Source organism: Suncus etruscus, chromosome 4, assembly GCF_024139225.1.
Source record: "Suncus etruscus isolate mSunEtr1 chromosome 4, mSunEtr1.pri.cur, whole genome shotgun sequence".
Classification (NCBI taxonomy): Eukaryota; Metazoa; Chordata; class Mammalia; order Eulipotyphla; family Soricidae; genus Suncus; species Suncus etruscus.
Window position 1 is genome coordinate 153881360 of NC_064851.1, and position 6000 is coordinate 153887359.

Consider the following 6000-nt stretch of genomic DNA (forward strand, 5'->3'; position numbering starts at 1 on the left):
AGAAGAAAGGGGAAAATGAAGAAAAACATAACAATACAAAAAATACAAAAGAAATTGAAAAGCACCACAGCAATAAAGACAACAACCAAACAATAACCACGGTCCTGAAATAAAAACAAAACAAAGCAAAAAAAGAAAAAGAAAAAACAATAACAAAAAATTAATTTGTGCTCTCTCTCTCTCTCTCTCTCTCTCTCTCTCTCTCTCTCTCTCTCTCTCTCTCTCTCTCTCTCTCTTGCATGGGCACAGTAAATATTGGGGAGATTAAAAAGGGAATTTCCTTAGCCTAAGAGATACAGGATTTCTCCGCCCTTGAAGCATACTGTCGTGGGAATAATTCCAGGCTCTGTACATGCTCTCTTACTCTCCCTTAGGTCCTTTTGTGGTGTCTAGAAACTTTCCACTCAATGTGGATGATAAAATCAGGCCTCTGTAACTAGAGATCTTGGTATTTGCACAAGTGATAGGCTGGAGCCTAGAATGGAGTCTTTCTTTAAGGTTCTAGATGTTGCATGAAGATTATCATGCCTCCAATGAGGTTATTAAGTCATTGTCAGAAGGTTTAGTAAGCTCTTGTTGCTAGTTGACCATTCTGTACACTAGGTGGCTTTAGATACACATTGGCATCTGACTTGGTGTCTTCCTACAGGAATGTCAGTATTAAATATAAACGGAGTAGTTGCATTTGCAGTTGTGCATTTCAGAAATTCAAAGCACTATTTCTAATACTGCAGCTTTTATGGGTGTATTTTTCAGCTGCTAGGTCTTCCGAAAATACAAGAAAGTGAGAGAAGGATGCCCACACTCACACCCAAAAAAGCCTTGGTAATATCAGCCCAAATACTGGCATACCTGGAGTTTTGGTCATATTTGTGTCTCTGCAGAGAGTTGAGGGAGCGGTGAAGCTGGACCATTGACAAAGCAACAATTGTAGGTGATAATTGCAGTGGGCGTTGGCTTCAGCTATGCAGGGGGTTGGCCCAAGATTTCCACCTTTCAGCTGCATAGCTGGTATTCCTATAATTTTTCCCCTTTTCTCTTTTGATAATGAAGTGAGTCTATGGAGTTGGCCGGATGCAGACGTGGCAACTGAGTTTTTCCCATATTCTTTTAATGGTTGATTTCTAACTTCATTGTGACCTCAAAGGATGCTTGGCATGATTGCCATTTTTATAAATGTATGTATATTTGAGTTTTGCCTTAGCATGTTGACCTATCTTGTCACAGCCTGCTTGGTCCAGACACTGAGAGAGTTCTAAGGGTCCCTGTTCTAAAAAGGTGGTTCACAGAATCAGCAATGGGAAACAGAGGTCAGAAGTGGGGTTCAAATTCTGTTCCACTTATTGAATGTTAAAGCTGGAATACGTGTACTTAATTTCTTGGCAAGGTATTATAATTGCATGCATAACTATTAGTTCTCAAACTGTACCTAAACAAAATATACAGGGCAAGCTGCTCTTTACCGACCTAGCACAGCCCTCTGCTCCTCTACTATTTTGTTTGAAATTTCTGCTAGCAAGGTCAAATTTTTTAGACTGGTGGTTTTTTGTTGTTGTTGTTGTTGTTTTGGCCTTTGTTACAGTTCATGCATTCTGAGCTGAGGTCCAAAATATTGACCCTTAATATGACTTAATTAGGCTAACAGCAAATCTAGGTTTGATGATTAATAATTTTGTAAGACTAATAAAAGAATTGTGTAAGCATACACAAATGCTTGTGACAGGGTGGGGTTTACAGAAAGCTGGTGATCTTTAAGAGAGGTTCAAAGAAATGTCCTTAGGATGCTAGTGAAGTTAATGTCTCAAATAATATTTATGCCACCTCCCCTATCAGTTTCCCCATTTCCCTGAGTGGCTCATGGATAGTTAGCCAAGATCACTCAGTGCCTAATGCCCTCTCTTGTGAATACAGGCAGTTAAAGCCTCTTGAGCCTGGTGCCCTCCTTTAGCAATAGCACTATCCTAGAGAACATTACAAATGCAAAAGATAAAAATCTAAGCTGGCTTCTGGTGCCTTGATCCTGGAGGCCAGCTCTTCCCAGGTATGGGGTTAGGGGACACCCTATGCCGGTGGCATTCTTCCTACATTGGGGGGTGCTGGGAGGCTTGGCAGTCCTCCAGCTGTTCCCCTATTTCCTCCCCTACTCCAGACCTTCCCTGGTTGCCAGCCCAGGTGGACTCTATTGTGGTCCTCAGGCTTTCCCCCTTTCTCACCCAAACACTAAGGGTGGGGGGGACATATGGGGTGGATGGTGGGCCAATGCAGCACAGGTGTATGTTGGGATAATACGTTGTGACATTCACTGGTATTTTTTTTTCTCATTGGTCTCCATTTCAAAAACTGCGCGGTTACCATGTATATTCAAAATAAAAATGGGAGGATGGACTCTCAGGTTGGGAAGAGACCCAGTTTGGGTGGGGGGGTACCATATATTTTCAAAATAAAAATGAGAGGATGGACTCAGGCTGGGAAGAGGCCAGTACTCTTTACCTACTTGTTTACTCTCAGTGGCCTCTTGGCTTCTTCCTTCTTTCATTGTGTAACTGTGGTTGCTACCATACTAGGTTTCTGATTAGTTCCCAGAAACGATGACAATTGAGTCCACTGTCTTAAGTTAGATTCCTTATTTTCCCCACTTTTTATCTTTTCTCCTCTTTGTGAACTGGTTCAATAAGGTATTTTGGTGGTAAGAGTGCCCTCTCTCCTCTATCTTTCCTTCCCTTTGTTATTTGTTAAATAAGGAAGTTTGTAGAAGTGTCCCCTCCCATTTAACGTTTATATAAGAACCAAGTCCTTTGGATTGTTGGACTTGTTCTAGCATCCCCATAGGCACCAATCTCGCCATGTGATACTGTTCTTCCTTTGCATAGGTACTTTAAAATGGGAAATTATATACAAACACTTTCTTATCTTATAAAGATGGGAACACACAAATTTTCTTAAACAGTGACAATAGTGTCCACTAGTCCTTAAATTAGGTTGTTTATTTTCCCCACTTTTAATCTTTTTTTTTCTCTTTGTGAACTGTTAAATAAGAAATTTGGTGAAAGAGTCCCTCAGTTTAATGCTTATGTTTGAACCAAGTCACGGGGATTGTTGGACCTGTTCTTGTGGCCCCCTTATGCGCTGATAACACCAGGTGGCATTATTCCTTGTTTGAATGGGCACATTAAAATGGAAAATACTATACATACAAATAAGTTCTTATCTAATAGAGATAGGAACAACACAAATCTTGTGGAGCGTGGAACCTTACAAACCCTGAACATTGACATGATGACCTGCACAGGCCTCAGAGAGGTTTTGGGCATTTTCCAGTCACCCCTGAAACCAGGGAAGCCATCTATGAATCATCCAAAGTTTGTCTATGACATCACCTGGAAGCAATCCTCTACCAGGGAAGACCCTACTGCTGCTCTGACATCGATTTACTCAAAAGAGTCTTCCCTTAACACTGAGAAGATTTAAACAACAACAACGTCCTGCGTACTGGACAGGGCTTTCTGCATTTCCCGTTAATTGTGAGTTGAAATTAGATGCCGCTCCACACCATCCTGACTTCAATATAGGATATACAGATTCCAGGACCTTCAATACAGAAACATTGAGACCAACAACAGAGGACTGTGAAAAATATAACTGTATGGACACTACAGACAATGACTGGGATTGGACAAACCTAGTTTGCCTGGAGCCTAGAAATGGTCTTATGTCAGGAAACTTCAGGAGTCAGGTCTCCTTGTACTTAGGCCAAAGTTTTTTCCTTTCCATGACCCCCATACTTTGGTGGGCCCATGCAAACGATAATTGCCACACTAACATTGTGTTTACAGTGCTCCTTTGACTCTAAACCTTTAAGAAACCACTAGTAAAAAATATCTGGAACTGCAAAAAAAAAAAAAAAAAAAAGGTTTACATTAGTGTTAAACATATATGCTTTTAGTTACACTAGCATTCTAGGGGATAAAGGGAGGGAGATAAGGGAATATATGCTTGGGAACAGGGATGAAGGGAGGACAACACTGGTGGTGGAAAGGCCCTCATTTATTGTCACTGTTGTACCTTAAATATCACTGTGTAAGATTTGTAATTCACTTTGCCCACAATAAAAATTAAAAAAATGTGTATCTAGTTTTTGAAGATGAATACTCTGTATATGTTGATAAATCCTTGTTTTTTCTGATCCTCATTTAGGTCTATTGGATCTTTACTGATATTCGTAACTAGTTGATTGTCTAGCAGTGAAAGTAGAGTGTTGAAGACTCACACTCATATTGTCTCCATCAATGTGTTTCCTTAAGTTTGTAGGCAAAGTTCTATGAAAAGTTCTGTGAATTTTGCTGATCCTTTATTTGGTACACTTTTATTGATAATAGTTGGTACTTCTTTTGATTGTCTATTTGTTTTGGGCCCTCATCTAGAGATGCTCAGCATTTACTCCTCTCTGCATTCAAGAGTCCAGGTGACACTTACCCTCTGCCCTACACATCTTTTCTTAGTTTTTGTTTGTTCGATCGATTGATTTTTTTTTTCTTTTGCTACATATGGTGGTGTGTTCAGGGGTAACTCCTTGCTATGCACTCAAGATCCACTCCTGGGGACTCAGGGGACGATATGGGATTAGCAAGGGATCAAACTTGGGTCAGTTACATGCAAAGCAAAAGAGTAGGGTACCCCTCATGCAGTAGGTATACCAGCGTACTATTACTCCAGGCCTCTGTCTTAGCATCTTTCATCACAGCTTCAGTAATGCTGACATTCAAAACCAAACTAGACTTATGATGTTTTTATTGAACAATAATAAAAAAGAAGACAAAAGAATAGATATGAAAACAGTAAAAAAAAAAAAAAAAAGCAATGTTTCACATTTGAAAAACAGTTTATTTGGTGACACCAAAAGTCTAAAGATAATGTAATTCTATTCAAAGAGAGAAAATAAAAACAAGTGGCAAAAGACAATTTAGGGTATCTAACTTAGTAACTTGGGCAAGGCTAACATTACTCTAGATCCAAAAGGGATCTTAAGCTAACTGAACCAAAAAGACTCATCAAGACACAATCAAGTGCTGTGAATAGACTGGTCTTTCAGAGATTATGTCAATTTTTTGAGTCCTTAATGATTGTTAGTTGTAGGAAATAAAATTTCCTCTTGGTATAGACAATAAGAAATCTATATGTATAAAATTTATCTACCAAAAAATAATGTTGCTGTCAAATTTTTTGAGAGCTGACCTGTCTGAAAAAAATAGCTGGTAGTTGTATCTATTATTGAGATAATAAAATAAAGATTCCTGGGCCCGGAGAGATAGCACAGCGGTGTTTGCCTTGCAAGCAGCCGATCCAGAATCATATGGGACGCTGGTGGATTGAACCACAGTCTGTCCTAGGTCAGCCGCAGGCAAGGCAAACACCCTACCCACTGTGCCTCCGCTCCAGCCCTCATTTTTCCTATTTTTTTAAAATTTTTTATACAGATACTCAAAGACTATGCCCTAACTCTGTTCCTTGGAGGTCATTCTCCAGTGGTGCTTGAAGGAAACATGTAGCAATATTTGTAACTAGGCTTTTGCCATACAAATCATGCACTCATTTCAGCCTGCAACACACCACTGTGCTGGTATCAATTATACTAATTTTTATTTTATTGAAACCATCATGATTTATAAAGTCCTTCATAGTTGGGTTTCTGACATACAATGATTCAGGGCCAATCCCTCCACCAATGTTCTCCCTTACCACCCTTCTGCGCCCCAGACTGCCAGTTTAACAGGTCCATTTTAAATATAGATTGTTAAAGTTTGGGTCTCTTGATTTCACTGTTGTTTTCCTTGGCTTGGATATTTGGTTTTGTCCTTTTTAGACCACCAATGCACCTGAGACCACCTGACCTCTGGCCAGCATCCTTTCTTTTTTGTTTCTCTCTGTCTTTCTTTCTCTTTACTATACTTTGGGACCTGTATTATTTTTATACAGGAAAAAAACTATGAAAAAAACTACAGT